Raw genomic sequence first — 16,610 nt, 5'->3', positions numbered from 1 at the left:
TTCCCTCTCCACTGACTTTCAAGTCTGGATTAATTGTATTGCTGTCATCGTCATCATCATCACCACCATTATTAACTGAGAGTGCTCACTGGGTATGTGGTGTGGGGGTGGGGAGGGGGTCTGGTTCTGCTAATTTAGCCTGTGGAAAGCTCTGCTACTCAGCTCAGCTAGGGGGATTTCCAGAGCTAGCCAGGCTGGGGGTGGGGGGTGGGGGAGGGCAGGCTGAAGGACTCTGGGCTGGTGATAAAATAAATGCCCTTCCCAACCCCACCCAGCCTGCACCCTCAAAAAGTGGGGTGGGGACCAAGTCCCTGTCCTTGGCTCAGCCCAACTGCTCCTCTCCCCGCGGGGTCCTCCCTCCCGCGCCCCCTCCCTGGGCCAGACAGGGGTCCGAGACGGATGAATGGAGGGGGTGTGTGAGGGGGCTAGGTGGCTCTCTCTCCCGCCTCCACCCAGGTATCCCCACTCCCTGTCCACAAACCTCAGCCGGGCTGTCTGGCGGGAAAGAAGAAGCCAATGTTTTTCTTTCTTCCCTCCTTCTCCTCCTCCTCCTCCTCCACCTCCTCCTCCTCCTGGAGCGGCGGCGACAGCCCCGGGACCCTGCTGCTGCCCTCTCCTCCAGCCTCTTCAGCAGCCCAGGTCACCGCGACCCTCGCCTCTCGCCGGCCCCAGGCCGAGGGATGCCCTGAGGATGAAAGGGTGCAGGAAGGGAGGGGGGACGCCAAGCGCGGTCACCAGGGAAACCGCAGAGGCGTGGGCGGGGCTTCCCGACAGATATCTTCCGATCGGGGGCGGGGCCTAAGAAAGGGCGGGTCTTAGGGGAAGGTGACACCCGCTAGAGCCTAGAATCCCAGGATCACAGGTAAGAGATGAAGGATAAGAACTGGTAGGGTCCTTAAAGATCCAGAAACCTCATTTTATAGATGGGAAAACCGAAGCCTGAAGAATTCAAGTGACTTTCCCAAGACCATAGAAGCATTCAGGAGGAGAGCTGGGTTCCTTTGAGAACAGAGAACCCTATTTCACCACTCAACAGGTGCTCACCTTGCTGCATAGGATGCCGTGCTGATCACCACCTGTGTTACTTCCCCCTTCTCTCCCGCTTTCCAGCATCTGCCTATCTATCTTTACATACCAGGCTCTTTTCACCTTCTCCAGGAAAATTTCCCGGACTGGTGTAATCTTTGACTTCCTGAAATCGTATAGTGATTACTTTCAGTATCATACAAGCCAAGGCAGGTCCCCCCCCCTTCCCCCCCACCCTGCATCTTACCCAATTCTCCCATTGTTTCATATATGCAAGCTTGTCTTCCCCAAATCAACAGGACACTCCTTAAGAGCGGGGACCTTATCTTACTAACCTTTGTTAGTGGGTCCTGCTCTGCTTAGGATGGCACATGAATCAGCAGCATGGTAAGAGGGAAGAGTGCTATATTTGAAGTTAAGGAACTGGGATAGAATTGCACCTGTTCCCTGTGTAAATGTGGGCCAAATCACTCGACCTCCCCGGCCTTCAGTTTCTTCATCTGTAAAATGAGAGAATGAGAGGCATCAAACACACCACCAGCTCGGGGGACAACACTTTGGGAGTGCAACTGAACCAGATTAAAATATAATTGGAGGGGCAGTTAGGTGGTGCAGTAGATAGAGCGCCGTCCCTGAAGTCAGGAGGACCTGAGTTCAAATTCGGCCTCAGACCAAATACTTGACACTTACTAGCTGTGTGACCCTGGGCAAGTCACTTAACCCCAATTGCCTAAAAATAAAAAAAAAAATATAATTGGGAAATATTTATCAAAATAAATAAAAATGCAATAAAGATAGACATTAAATTTTAAAACTAACTCAATATGCAGCCTGCAAGGATATGGTTGGGTTAACACCCTGAATTTCTATTTGAGTTTGACATCAATGGCCTAGATGATCATCAGAGTTCCTTCTAACTCTGATCTTTCACTTCCTATCTATTTCCTGTGACATCAACTCTGAATTCTATGATGTTGAAAGCTCGATAAATTTTTTCTGAATTTGTTCTATCTACTTTGTACCATAGAGCAGTTAGGGTGGCATAGTGGATAGAGAGCTGGCCCTGAAGTCAGGAGAACCTGAGTTCAAATAGGGCCTCAGACGCTTACTAGCTCTGTGACCCTGATGTTTGCCTCAGTTCCTCATCTGTAAAATGAGCTAGAAAAGGACATGGCAAACCACCCCAGTGCCTTTGCAAAGAAACCACAAATGGGAACACGGAAAGCTTTGAAATGACTCCATAACAATAACAAAACTTTGTACTGCAAATTCAGTTTTTCTCCTTAAGACTTTTTTTTTTCTGAACTTTCATCAGTATAAATTTTTCTTCTACCTGTACGGGGTCATTGTTTCCTCTGTGCCTTAATGGATGTAGGTACTACTATCATCCCCACTTTACAACTGAGGAAACTGAAAGAGACAGGTTAAATGGCTTAACCACGTCACACAGCTAGCTAGTCATTGTCTGAGACCTAATTTGAACTAGGGAGGGTCTTCTTAATTCTAGGCCCAACACTGTATCCACTGCATCATCTACTGTGCCTCCAGATAACAGGCATACAAGATCTGTTGCCATACATGTGGCTTTTTTATCTCCAACTTGATAATTGTAACTGACATTTATATAGTGCTTTTAAAGTTTGCAAGGTCCTTTGTAGACATTATCTAATTTGAGTCTCAAAACCACCTGAGAAGTAGATATTACCATCCCCATTTTATAGATAGAAAACTGATACGAGTTGTCAGCACCTTTTCATCTTCAAGAACCCAAAATTACCTCTATGAGGACAATGAGTCATCAGAAGAGAACTTTATCAGAAAGGTCACATAGCACTTACTGGAGAAGATTCTGGAGAAGATGTTGGTAAGCTTATGGTGATGATGGTATACTAACATGGTGATGAAGACAAAATATAACTAAAACTGTCACATATGGTTCAGACTTGTCTGCTAGAAACAATTTTATTTAACATAACATAATGTCCCCTATGGTCTCTGCTATGATTCTCTGACCCAAGATGATTTGAGATAATATTTATAGGAACTTTGAACAAAGAAAAGATCATAATATTTTAATACATAGTTTGGAGTTAATATTCCAGAAGTTACCTTACTCCCCTTAAGGATGGAAGAGTTCCTTCCTCTAATTAATGTCTTATCTATGACTGTAAAGGAGGACACTACTCTTCAGAAGGTAAAAGCCAAATCACTTCAGATGGGTGAAGAGACAATGGCCTTATCTAAAAAAGAGTTAAAAATTTGGTGGTCACTTTTATTCCATTTCAGAGGAAAACATCAGCTTTTCTTCTTCCCATGTACCTAAAGGGAAAGACTAGAAAGGATTTTAGGCTGCAGTTATAATATTTCTTATTATCCCTAGAGAATCTAAAAAAAATTCTTAATCTGCTTTCTTAATCATGTTTTCAGAGAAAGGCAACATGGTATAGAGCACTGAGTTCTGTCATTCAGTCAGTTAGTCAATAAGCATTTATTAAGCACTGCTGTGTACCACATACTGTGTTAAGTTCCAGGGATACAAAAAGGCAAAAGACAGTCCCTGCCCACAACTAATGGGGGAGACAATAAGCAAACAAATGTAAATATATACAAACACATATAAACTATATGGAAAGGCTTCCTGTAGAAGATGGAGTTTAAGTTGGGATTTGAAGGAAGCCAGGAGATGGAGAGGAGGGAAGAAGAGGGAGAACATTCTAGGTATGGGGGACAGTCAGAAAATATGCTCTGAGCTGAGGGATGGAGGATCTCATTCATGGGGTGGCCTGGAGGTCAATGTGACTGGACTGAAGCATATATGTTGGAGAGTAAGTATAGGGGACTGGAAGGGTAGAGGGTAGGGCAAGTTTATGAAGGGATTTGAATACCAAGCAGAGAATTTTGTATTTGATCCTGGATGTGATAGGGAACCACTGTAGTTTATTAAGTAGGTGGGGGTGACATATTTGAACCTACACTTTTGGTGGCTGAATGGATGATGGATGAAAGTGGGGGAGAGTCTTGAAGCAGGCAGATTCACATGCAGGCTATTGTAATAATCCAGGCATGAAGTGAAAATGACCCAAACCAAAGTGGTGACTATCATAGGAGAGAATTTGAGAATCTGAGGTGTATTTGAGAGATGTTATAAATGTGAAATCAAAAAGCCTTGGCACTGGATTGTATGTTGGGGGGAAGAGATAATGAAGCGTTGAAGATGATACCTAGGTTGTAAGACTATGGGACTGAGACTATGGTGTTGCCTTCTAAAGTAATAGGGAAGGTAGGAGGCAGGGAGAGTTTAGAAGGAAAGATAAGTTAAATTTTAGACATGTCAAATTTGAGGTGTCTATTGCACTTTCAGTTGGAGATGAGAGAATAGAGGTAAGTAGAGAGGATCAGCAGAGATGATAATTAAATCTCTGAGAGCTGATGAAACTACCAAACGATGTAGTATAGAGAGAGAAGAGGGCTCAGGACAGAATCTCGTGGGATGTCTGTGGTTTGAGGGCATGATCTGGATTAGGATCCAACAAGGAGACTGAGAAGGAGGAGTCAGATAGGTAGGAGGGAAACCAGGAGAGGGCAACGTCCTGAAAACCTAAGAGAAGACACTAGTAGGGAGAAGAGAGGGATCAACAGGGTCAAAGGCTGCAGAGAGGTCATGAAGAATGAGGATTGAGAAGGGGTCATTGGATTGGGCAATTAAGAGATCACTGGTAACTGGAGAGCAATAGCAATGGAATGATGAAGCCAGAAGCCAGATTGTAAGGGGCTAAGAAGAGAGCAAGAGGAGAGGAAGTGGTGGCATCCATCATAGATGATCTTCTCTAGGAGATTAGCCACAAAGGGCAGAAGAAATAGAAGGTGTTAGTGAGCATTTTTTTGAGGATGGGGGAAGGCAGGGGCATGTTTGTAGACAGGGAAGGAGACAGTAGACAGGGAGAAATTGAAGATAAGTAATAATGTGGGGATGATAGGTAATCTGTTGGAGGAGATAGAAAGGTATGGAAGAATATGGAAAATTATCTCAAAAGATGCAAACAAGGAAGAGTTTTTACAGTAGAGGGGAAAATGAGGGGGAGAAGGAGTGAGCAACATTTAAACCTCACTCTGTGTGTGTGTGTGTGTGTGTGTGTGTGTGTGCACACGTGTGTGTGTATAAAATCTCCAGTTGGCTATAGAATCCATCTTACCCAAAAGGGAAATAGGAGGGGAAGGAGCTAAGAGAAAAAGGTGGGCTAGGATGAGGGGGAGGGCAGATTAAGGGAGGTGTGGTCAGAAGGAATACATTGTTATAGACATTATGTAATATTGTTTTCCTAATTCTTCTTAACTTCACTCTGATCATATGTCTTTATATTTCCCTGAGTTATTCTTATTCATATTTTCTTACAGCATAATATTATTTAATCGCATTTACCTAGCACAACTTGTTTAATTATTCCCTAATTAATAGGCATCTACTTTGCTTCCAGTTCTTTGCTACCACAAAAAAAAAGTGCCAGTAGGAATATTTTGGGCCCTTTATTCTGTCTTTGATCTTATTCAGATATAGTCTTAGCATTGGGATTTCTGGGTCAGAAAGTATGGTGATTTTAATAACATTTTTTAGTCTAGTTCCAAATTGCTTTCTTGAATGGTTGTATCAATTCATAGCTCCACCAATCAGGTATTAGTGTTCTGTCTTTCTGTAGCCCCACCAACATTATTCCATCTTTGCTAATTTGATGGGCATAAGGAGAAATCTCAGAGTTATTTTGATTTGCACTTTAAAAATCATTAGAAAGTTAGGCAGCTATGTGGCCCAGTACATAGACTGTTGGATTTGGAGTCAGGAAAACTGGAGTTCACATGCTGCTTCAGAGCTTGTATGATCCTGTGCAAGTCACTTAACCTCACCTAGACTCAGTTTCCTCACCTGTAAAATGGGGATAATAGGAGAAACTACCCTACAAAGTTGTTTTGAAGATCAAATGAGAAAACCCATGTAATAAATTTTGCAAACCTTAATGTACTACATAAACCGTAATAGGATTGTTAGTAATTTCCAATTCTTTTGAGAACTATTTGTTTACACTCTTTGATTATTCATTGGTAAATGGTTCTTGGTCTTACATGCTTGTATAAGTTTCCTATGTCTTAGATATTGGACTCTTATTAGAGATACTTTTGCAGATTCCCAATTTAAAATTTCCGTGTGTTAATAATTGCAATAATTTTGTTGAGGTAAAAGATTTTAAATTTCAGGTAATCGAAATTGTGTGTGTGTGTGTGTGTGTGTGTGTGTGTGTTTGTGTGTGTGTGTGTTGGCCTTTATCCCTTATTTGGTTAAGAACTCTCTCCCCTAGCCACAGGTAGGAACTATAATGACTTTTAATATTTAGGTAATGTATCCATTTTGAGCTTATCATGGTACATAGTGTAATATGTTGGTCTAAACTTAATTTCTGCCAAACTGCTGGAAATTGTACTTTGCAACAAACTTTCTGAAGGGCCCAAAACAGCACACAATCAGTAACGAGTAATTCTTAGAGATGTTACAAATTGCACAGGCATTGCTAAGCATGAGCTGTATGGGTAACAGACCTGTCAAAGAGATAACTCTGGAGCCTAAAAGAGACACTTAGCACTTTTGCTTGAGTAAAGACTTGATCAATATCCCAAGTCAACCAGCTAGCAGTAGAGAGTAGATCAATAGCCATTTGACTTTGCTACATGTTTGAAGGTGGTCTCATTTTGACCGAACACCAAACATTTAGCCCTACTCTAGTTCAACTTTCATTCACTTCCAGTGGCGGAAGTTCCCGAGGGTATGGCTTGATTTCTGCTCCAAAGCACGCCCTGGAAGGTCAGATTCTTTCCTAGACCTCTCTGAGGGTTAAAGTCACAAGAGCTTAGAGATGAGAACACTATTATTCATCTCCAGAAAGGCAGCAGTAAGGTAATTGAGGTAGAATGGCTGGGGCCACATCCAAATGAGAAGACTGATGAGGATCATCAATTCTATTGGGTCCAAACGGAATTTAACTTGCCTTTGATACACTCATATGTAAGGGAGGGAGTCCTTTGTCAATTTTGGGTGGCTAGCTCCTCAATCTACCTGATGAGATTGCAGGAAATGGGTCATTGTTTGGTAACAATGATAGGAGGTGGGGATTACCTAATAATTGGCTACTTGACTATCCTTTTTCCTCATGGCTTCTCTCCCTATGTCAGCCTCTGTCTTTGTCTCTGTCTCTTTCTTTTTCTCTCTCCCTTTCTTTTTTTCTTTTTTTCTCTCTTTCTCTTTCTCTCTGTCATCCCCTCCCTCTGTCCTTATCTCTCTCTGTCTCTTTGTCTCTCTCTTCAAAAATTTCCTATTCTTATTCAACCCTTAAGACCCTCTTCTTCACTTTTCTCCGTTAGCCTTTTTCCAGAGGATAGCAAGGGTTGTGTCCAGATTTATCTCCACTTTCCCATCAGGAGGAGAATTGATGATTTTTATCAGAAGCACATGGGAGAGACAGGCAGATTTGTAGATTGCCTAAGATAGCTCAAACCCATTATTTCTGAACCCCAACCTTCTATATGAAGAAGGGAGGGTTTTGCGTTTTTCAGGCATCATTAGCCTTAGCTGACTAGTAGAAAAAGTAATTTTCCTGGGAAGCCCTAGAACAGAAATTATCTTTTGGGTAGTACTAAGTTCTAGAATTGCAGGTCTCGAGCTCTTGAACACTAACCTTCCAGAAGGATGTGACTCAATCAATGTGCTGGCCCTAGAGTCAGGAGGACCTGAGTTCAAATGTGGCCTCAGACACTTACTAGCTGTGTGACCCTGGGCAAGTCACCTAACCCTGTTTGCCTCAGTTTTCTCATCTGTAAAATGAGCTGGAGAAGGAAATGGCAAACTACTTCAGTATCTTTGCCAAGAAAAACCCTACAGACAGCATTGGCATGCTATGGTCCACAGAGTCACAAAAAGTTAGACACAACATAAAAACAATTTGGAAAATATAGTTAACAAGCATTAAAAACCAACATATGACACCTATTCTGATTTGATGCATTAGGTATTTTTATGTAATTTGACTTGAACAAACAGAAAATCCTATAATTTTTTCAGCATTTAAAGAAATACCTTCCCCACCTCCCAAACAGTCTAAAATGTGAGTCCAACCAATATTTTAGTGTATTTTTTCAATGAAAAGAATCTATTTTCTCTCTTACTTCAGCCCAATTGAAAAAAAAAGAAAAAGAAAACCCTTGTAGCAAATATGCATAGTCAAGCAAAACAAATTTCCACGTTGGCGATGTCCAAAAAGGAGTGTGTTTCATCCTGTGCCCTGAATCTATCACCTCTCTGTCAGGAGGTGGGTAGCATGTTTCATCAAAGAGCCTCTGAAATCATAGTTGTCATTTGGTTGATTAAAGTATCTAATTCTTTCAAAATTGTTTGGACCAAAGTTTGTATGGTACTTTAAAAAAATCTTTTTAGAATTAGGTCTTTTAAATATCCTTAATGCATGCCAGAAAACATTCAGCTGTCTTCTTAAATATTTTATGAAAAATAGTAAATCATTATGGCAGAAATTCCCTTTTTCTCCCTCTCTTCCCCCTCACACTCTGTACATTCATAGTACACACACACACCCCCTTATAAAGGAGCCACTCTAATAATTTTCAATATGTACAAAAAAATCCGTCAAGTAAGCCAGACAGTTATCATTGAGGAAACTATCATTGAAGAAAAGAGTGAATGAATGTAAGCACAAAAGTGGATGGGAGAATGAAGCTGTTGATGATTGCCCCTATTCTGCTTTAATGACATTTCGACATAGTACTTTTATAACCTGGTTATCACCAGGAACAGTGAATGGGTAGTAAAGAGTAAGAGACTGTCGGGAAGAGAATTGTTCTCCTGTTAAGCGATTGTTCTCATATTAATAGCAGCCGTTGAATGAATTAGACTCTTAACCCTATCCTGAACTTAAAGGATGTTTCTAGATTTCTCCAGCTTAGGCAAATCTACACATGGTTTCCATTACCTAGTATATTATATATACTGTAATGCTAATTTGATATATTGTAGAAGGTGTGTGTCATAACCTCTCCCTCAATAATTATAGAAGGCCTAGACCAGGAGTGGGGAACCTGCAACCTCGAGGCCACATGTGGCCCTCTAGATCCTTAAGTGTGGCCCTTTGACTGAATCCAAACTTCACAAAACAAGGGAGAGAAGAGAAGAAAGGAGAGGAGAGGAGAGGAGAAAGGAAGGGGAAGGAAGGGAAGAGAACAGAGAAGAGAAGACAAGACAAGAGAAGAGACTCTACATCTTTCCATGCCTCCTACATTGACCAGAGAAGGACCTTGTGAATTTCAAAAGTTCATTTTATTTGGACTTCTCATAGGCATTCCAGCATCTCTGGAGTAGCTGAAGGCAATGTTTTCATGGAATGCTCAGGACAAATTAGAAACTCTGAGGAAAGGCTTCTTGAGTACTCTACAAAGTACCTGACCAAAGGCTGTACCATGTCAAAGAGCAATTTCATGGGGGGGGGGGGTCAAACTAAGGAGGGAAAAGAACTTGCAGCATTTATGAGTTATCCCTCTTGCCACATTGTGTACTCTCAGCTTGTGTACACTTTCCTCTAGACTCGGTATGTACTTGAGAGGCTGACTCCATATTTTGGGGGGGATTTTCCTTTACTATAAGATAATTAAGTTGGATTAGTTTATATCAACTATGGAAAACTCATTTTCATGAGTTCAAATCCAGCCTCAGATAATTTACTACCTATGTGACCCTGGGCAAGTCACTTCACCCTGTATGCCTCAGTTTCCTCATCTATAAAGAGCTAGACAAGGAACGGTAAATCACTCCAGTATCTTTGCCAAGAAAATCCCAAATGGGGTCATGGAGAGTCAGACACAAATGAAATGACTCAACAACAACAATAATAAATGAGAGAACCACACTGGTGAGAGTCCCTGAGCTACATTACTTTAAGTACACCCCCTAGTCCTTCATGTTCCCCTACTATTTCAAGGAAAAAATTAGTAGCCAACCTACTGAATACCCAACCTACCAGTGCAAGTTGGGGTTGAGATAGTAGCTTCAGAGCTTTCACCACAATATATTTGTTGCACTAACTAGTCCTTGAATAGGTCTACAGAATTTCTTTCCCAAAACAGGAATCTCTGATGAGTTTTAGATCATTCTTCCAACTTACAGTTCTTCTTTTAACTTTTATGTTCATGACTGTTCAAATGGCTAAACTTAGACATAACCCACATCCTGTTGTAACCTAGCAACCTCTGAGTGTCCCAGGGCTGCTGTTCTTATCGTAGCCATTAAATCAGATATATGGACACAGTATCCAAAGACCTATATGGTGTTGGCAAAATGGTCCCAGAAGAAACTTAAAATAATGAGTTAATTTCCCTATTTAGGGGGAAGGGAGGAAAAATCTCCATGGGTAAAGTTCCAATGGCAGCATACTCTACAGGTAAAGCCAAATCAGCACATGACACAATGATACTAGTAGATCTATATTCAAGCCTCCACTGCCCTACATGGCATGTAGTCATGATGTGACTCAGAATGCTACAGCATTTAAACAGCTGTTTTAAAGATATGACTCTAGCTATGTATATGCATGGGGAATTCAGATATCAATGAATAGAAGTACAATATATGAGGATATTTTCAAAGAATGTTATGAGCAAGATAACAAATACTACATTTGATAATATTCTACTATAACTTCCAATAAAGTCTTGCAGGGAAACAACTTATTAAATAAAAATTGAAACAAAAACTGAATTAGTCTCAAGAAAATAGGGAGGGGTCACATTAAATAATAGTTTAAAAGACCACAATATAGCAAAATTAAAATCAGCTTCACTCTAAAAAAGCTAAGCGATATGATAAAAAATGAAGTCAAAAGAACAAGAGAAGATTTTTACTAATTTGGAATATTTGGAATTAGGAGACAATTAAAAACTGATTTTATGATCTCAGTCATACAGTGCTACTTATTAAGTACTCCCTGGGTGCAAAGCACTTTTGTATGCTATTAGGACGCAAGAATTTAGGACAGGGTCATTGTACCTATCACCACCCCTCAATCAAGTGACATTCTAATTGAGAAGATTTACATAATTCAGTGTGACATAGTACAGGGATCCAAAATTTAAAAAAAAAGTCAAGATAAGGGAATTGAAGCAAATATGTGAATGATTCAGATGGTAATGAAGAGTTTTTGCCATTACTATATCTCAAAATATAATTAATAATTACAAAAACTGTTTGATACTAGATAGAAAATGGAAGAACTGATGAGTGAAATAGACTAGACAAGTAAGATTCAATGTAATGATTATAACAATCTAGTTTTTTTAATATAAATGAGATCATGTAGTGTTAGGAATGACATCTTTATTCTATGAAAACAACTAGGGAAATTAGATAAAAGTGCAGCAGAAAATAGGTTTAGACCATCATCTTACAGCATTTTGTTGTTGCTGTTTTTGTCTATGTGTGGTTCAGACCTGGTATATGATTTCATTGTCGTGTGGAAGGTTCCACAGAAGCAGATGGGGATCTCATCTACAAATTAAAGTTTTAATGAACTGCTCGGGGTGCTAAAATGTTAAGTGACTTGCCTGTGCTCATGCATATAGTATGCCTTAGGGTTGTGCTTGAACCCAATACCATGCTGCCTCTTATAGTGTACCACAATAATTCCAAAAGGATAAAGGAATTAAGCAGAATAACTCAATGCTATACTAGCCTTAGATTTGGCAGAGACCTCAAAGGTAATCTCATCAACATCTTCATTTTGCAAATGAGGAATTGAAGCTTAGAGAGATTGAGTGACATTGTTGTAAAAGCTTGGAAATGGTAGAGCCAGGATCTTAACCAAGGTAGCTCTGACTCCAAATCTAGCATTCTTTCTGCTGCACCACGCTTTGAAAAAGCAAAAACTAAATATTCTTTTTTTTCTCACAACTGTAGAGATTAAGAATGTTATTACCAGAAATGACAGAGAATATTGTAAGATAAATAGATTAGTCAAGTTGAGGCAAGTCAGCATTTACTAAGCACTTGGTATATGCCAGGTGCTATCCAAATGCTAGGGATACAAATACAAGCAGAAAGGAAAAAAAAGTCTCTGTCCTAAAGAAATTTTCCTTCTAATGGGGGGAACACAACATATAAATCTGAAAAGCTAAAAACCAGGGAGGAGATAAGGAGGAAGAAAGGAAAGTACTTAGAGAGGGGGCATAGTAGAGAAAGTGTGGAATGTTAAGAATACATCTCAGAGAGGAAGGAAGACATGACTGGCCTGGGCATCCTCTAAATTGTATCATGGGTTTCTCTTGTCGCTGAGAAGCTGCTATCTGTAGACTCATTTCTTGGGCTGACATCTTGCCAATTCCAACAACTAGTATGACATATACCCTTTCAATATTTAATATTGAAATTAGTTACATTTACTTGGGTAATTAGAGGATGACAGAATTTCCATTATAATATATGGTGGCTCAAAAAATCTTGGACATGGAATTCATACTTTTGGGAACCAAGATGGTTGAATAAACAGTAAACCATGGCAACTCTGCCATACTCACCTCCAAACAACCATAAAAATAGAGCCCCAAAACAAATCCTGGAACAACAGAACCAGCAAAAAGATAGGAGAAAACAACTTTTTAGCCCAAGAGACTTGAAAGATTGGCAAGAAAGGTCTACCTCACTCAGGTGAAAGGGGAGTGCAGCCCAAGACAGGAAGCCTCCCACCAAGCCAGCAGCAAGCCCCACCTCAGCAAACCAGTGGGAGATCCTGAGCCCCAGTGTGGTGGAGCAGGCAAATGCTAACACCAGGACCCACCACATATCTCAGTATAGCTAAGGGAGACATAGACCACAGATTGGAGAACCACTAGGTGCTTCAGCTTAGCCCCAGGCAATCAGGCAGCCCCCAGAGGCCTGATTGCAAGTGCTTTAGTCTAGCCACTGAGAAACACAAAAACACCCCACCAGGCCTCAGCACACACCAGACACTATCACTAGGACCCCAGCTCAGCACCAGATCAGCTGCCAGACCCTCATGGCTCCCAACAATGCCAGCCAACCCCCACCCCACCCCTGTAGTGCAGCAAACATGAGGATCCCCTTGGGGCCTTACAGCAGCATCAGCCACAGCACCAGGTAAACAACTAGGGCCTGTAGCCACTAGCACCAGAAGCTAGAGACAGCACCCATTCCACCTTGGGAGCAGAGCTCAAATTTAAAATGAAAAATCCCCCCTCCCTAAAAAAGAGATGTACAGAAAACAACAACAAAAAAAGAAGCTGACCATAGAAAGTTATTGTGGTGACAGGGAAGACCAAGACATAAACTCAGAAGAGGACAACAATGTCAAAAAACCTATGGGCAAAACCCCAAAGAAAAATGGAAAGGAGTCAACAGCCTGGAAAACTGCTTAAAAAGTGGAACTGGCAAATGGAAAAGGAGATACAGAAATCCACTGAAGAAAACAACCGCTTAAAGAGTACAATTGGCTAAACGGAAAAGAAAGCATAAAAGTTAATCAAGTAAAACAATACCTTAAAAGTTAGAATTGAGCAAGTGGAAGCTAATGACTCTATGAGACATCTTGAATCAATCAAACAAATTCAAAAGAATGAAAACACGGAAGAAAATGTAAAATGCTTCATTGGAAAAACATCTGACCTGGAAAATGGATCCAGGAGAGACGATATCAGAATCATTGGACTATCTGAAAGCCATAATCAAAAGGAGGACCTGGACAGTGTCTTTCAAGAAATTATCAAGAAATTATGAAGAAAAACTGTCCTGGAATGAAAGGGCAAAATAGGCATTGCAAGAATCGACCAATCACCTCAGGAAAGCGATCCCCAAATAAAAACCCCAAGGAACATTATAGTCAAATTTCAGAACCATCAGGTCAAGGAAAAAATACAAGTCGCCAGAAAGAAACAATTCAAATATTGGGGAGTCACAATCAGGATCACACAGGACCTGGTATCTGCAACATTAAAGAATGGGAGATCATGGAACATTATATTCTGGAGGGCAAAGGAGCTAGGACTACAACTAAGAATTAATTACCCAACAAAATCAAGCAGAATACATCAAGGGGAAAAATGGTCATTAAACAAAATAGAAAGATTTCAAGCTTTCATAAGGAGAAGACCAGAACTAAGCCAAAAATTTGAACTCCAATATCAAAACACAGCAGAAGCATAAACAGGTAAAAAGGGAAAAGAAAACATAAGGGATTCAATAGAGCTAAACTGTTTATATCCCTACACAGATGATACTTGTAATTCTTAAACATTATATCACTAACAGTACAGGTAGAAGGAATATACATAGACAGAGAATAAGGGTATAGGGTGAATTTGAGGGAATGACAAAAAAATAACTAAGGGATGAGAAACAGGAGTACAAAGGGTGCAGAAGGAAGAGACAAGTAGGGGCAAAGTAGGGGCAAAATATCTCATGTGAAAAGGTGAGAAAGACCATTACAATGGAGGGGAAGGTGGAGTGGGCAATGGGCATTGCTTGAACCTTACTCTCATTAGTATTGGCTCAAAGAGGGAATAATATACATAATCAATTGAATATAGAAATCTATCTTATCTGACAGAGAAATAGGAGGGCAGGAGATTAAATAAAGGGTGGGAGGCTGATACAAGGGAGGGCAGATCAGAGGAAGTGGTAGACAGAAACAAAACACTACTGAGGTGGGAAAGGATGAAAAGAGAGAGAGGACAAACAGGAAAGAATAGGATGGAGGGAAATACACAGGCAGTAATCATAACTGTAAATGTGAATGGGATGAACTCTCCCATAAAACGGAATCAGATAGCAGAGTAGATAAGAAACCAGAATCCTACAGTATGTTGCTTACAAGAAACACATTTGAAGCAGAGAGACACACACAGAATAAAAGTAAGGGACTGGAGCAGAATCTATTATGCTTCAGCTGAAATAAAAAAAAAAAAGTGGGGGTAGCAATCCTGATCTTAGACAAAATAAAAGCAAAAATAATACTTAATTAAAAGAGATAAGGAAGGAAATGACATCTTACTAAAAGGTACCATAGACAATGAAGCAATCAAATCAGAAGAGCAAGGAATAGTGTACTTGTCAGATCTATGAGGAGGGAAAGAATTCATGACAAAATAAGAGATAGAGAGCATTAGGGAATGTAGAATAATAATTTTGATCATATTAAATTGAAAAGCTTTTGTGCAAACAAAACCAGTGCAACCAAGATTAGATAGAAAACAGAACTCTGGGAAACAATCTTAACAGCAAGTGTCTCTGATAAAGGCCTCATTTCTCAAATACATAGAGAACTGAGTCAAATTTATGAGAACACAAGCCATTCTCCAACTAATAAATGGTCAAAGGATACGAACAGGCAGTTTTCAGACAAAATAATCAAAACATCTATAGACATATGAGGTGCTCTAAATCACTTTTGATTAAAAATGCAAATTAAAACAACTCTGAAATACCATCTTACATGAATCATATTGGCTAATATGACAAAAAAGGAAAATGATAAAGATTGGAGAGGATGTGGGAAAATTGGGATACTAATACAGTGTTGGTGAAGTTGTGAACTAATCCAGCCATTCTGGAGAGCAATTTGGGATTATAGGGCAACCAAACTGTGCATGTCCTTTGATCCAGTAATACCACTACTAAGTCTGTATCCCAAAGAGATCATAAAAAAGGGAAAAGGACTAAAGGTGCAAACATATTTATAGAAGCCTTTTTCGTGGTGGCAAAATATAGGGAATTGAGGGGATATCCATTGATTGGGGAATTGCTAAACAAGCTGTGGAATATGAATGTAACGGAATACTGTTGTGCAATAAGAAATGATGAACAGGGCGATTTCAGAAAAAACCTGGAAACTCTTGTACAAACTGATGCAAAGTGAAATAAGCAGAACCAGGAAAACATTGTAAATGGTATCAGCAACACTGTGTGATGATCATCTATGAATGACTCAGCTCTTCTCAGCAACACAATGCTCTAAGACAAGTACAAAGGACTCATGAAGGAAAATGCTATCCATATCCAGATAAAGAACTAATGGACTCTGAATATAGATTGAGGCATATGTTTTTCACTTATTTATTCTTTCTCATGTTTTCCCCCTTTTGATCTGTTTTTTCTTCCACAACTGTGAAAAATATGGAAATATGTTTTTCATGATAGCATAAGTGTAAACTATATCAAACTGCCTACTACTTTCAGAAGAGGGCAGGGTAATGGAGGGAGAGAGGGAAGAAAATTTGGAACTCAAAATCTTGTAAGAATGAAGCTACATTTTTTCCTTAATATGCAATTGAGGGAAAATAAAATACTATTTAAAATTTTGAAATTCTGAAAAAAAAACCTTGGACATGACAATCAAGGGGGATTTGATCCTTCTAACCCTTTATAATCTCTTTCCTTTCCTCTGATCACTTCTGAAGGAGTCTTAAATTTGATGGGAAAAAAAGACAAATGGAAGTACAGAATAATTCATTTTAGCTCACCATTCATTCTGATT

The 16,610-nt window shown here is 40.0% G+C and overlaps 1 protein-coding gene across 1 annotated transcript in view; it reads right to left on the bottom strand.

Annotated features, from left to right (window-relative positions):
* Positions 1–729, bottom strand: part of TTC29 (tetratricopeptide repeat domain 29) — a 249,646-nt gene extending 248,917 nt beyond the window's left edge. Inside the window, 1 exon segment of the mRNA XM_020993977.2 lies at positions 482–729. The gene's annotated coding sequence lies outside the window, so the exon portion shown is untranslated.
* Positions 730–16,610: the final 15,881 nt, after the last annotated feature.

The sequence above is a fragment of the Phascolarctos cinereus genome, unplaced genomic scaffold, assembly GCF_003287225.1.
Source record: "Phascolarctos cinereus isolate Bilbo 61053 unplaced genomic scaffold, phaCin_HiC Scaffold_9;HRSCAF=440, whole genome shotgun sequence".
Taxonomy (NCBI): domain Eukaryota; kingdom Metazoa; phylum Chordata; class Mammalia; order Diprotodontia; family Phascolarctidae; genus Phascolarctos; species Phascolarctos cinereus.
Note: the sequence above shows the minus strand (reverse complement) of the source record. Positions and strands in the feature narration are given on the sequence as shown.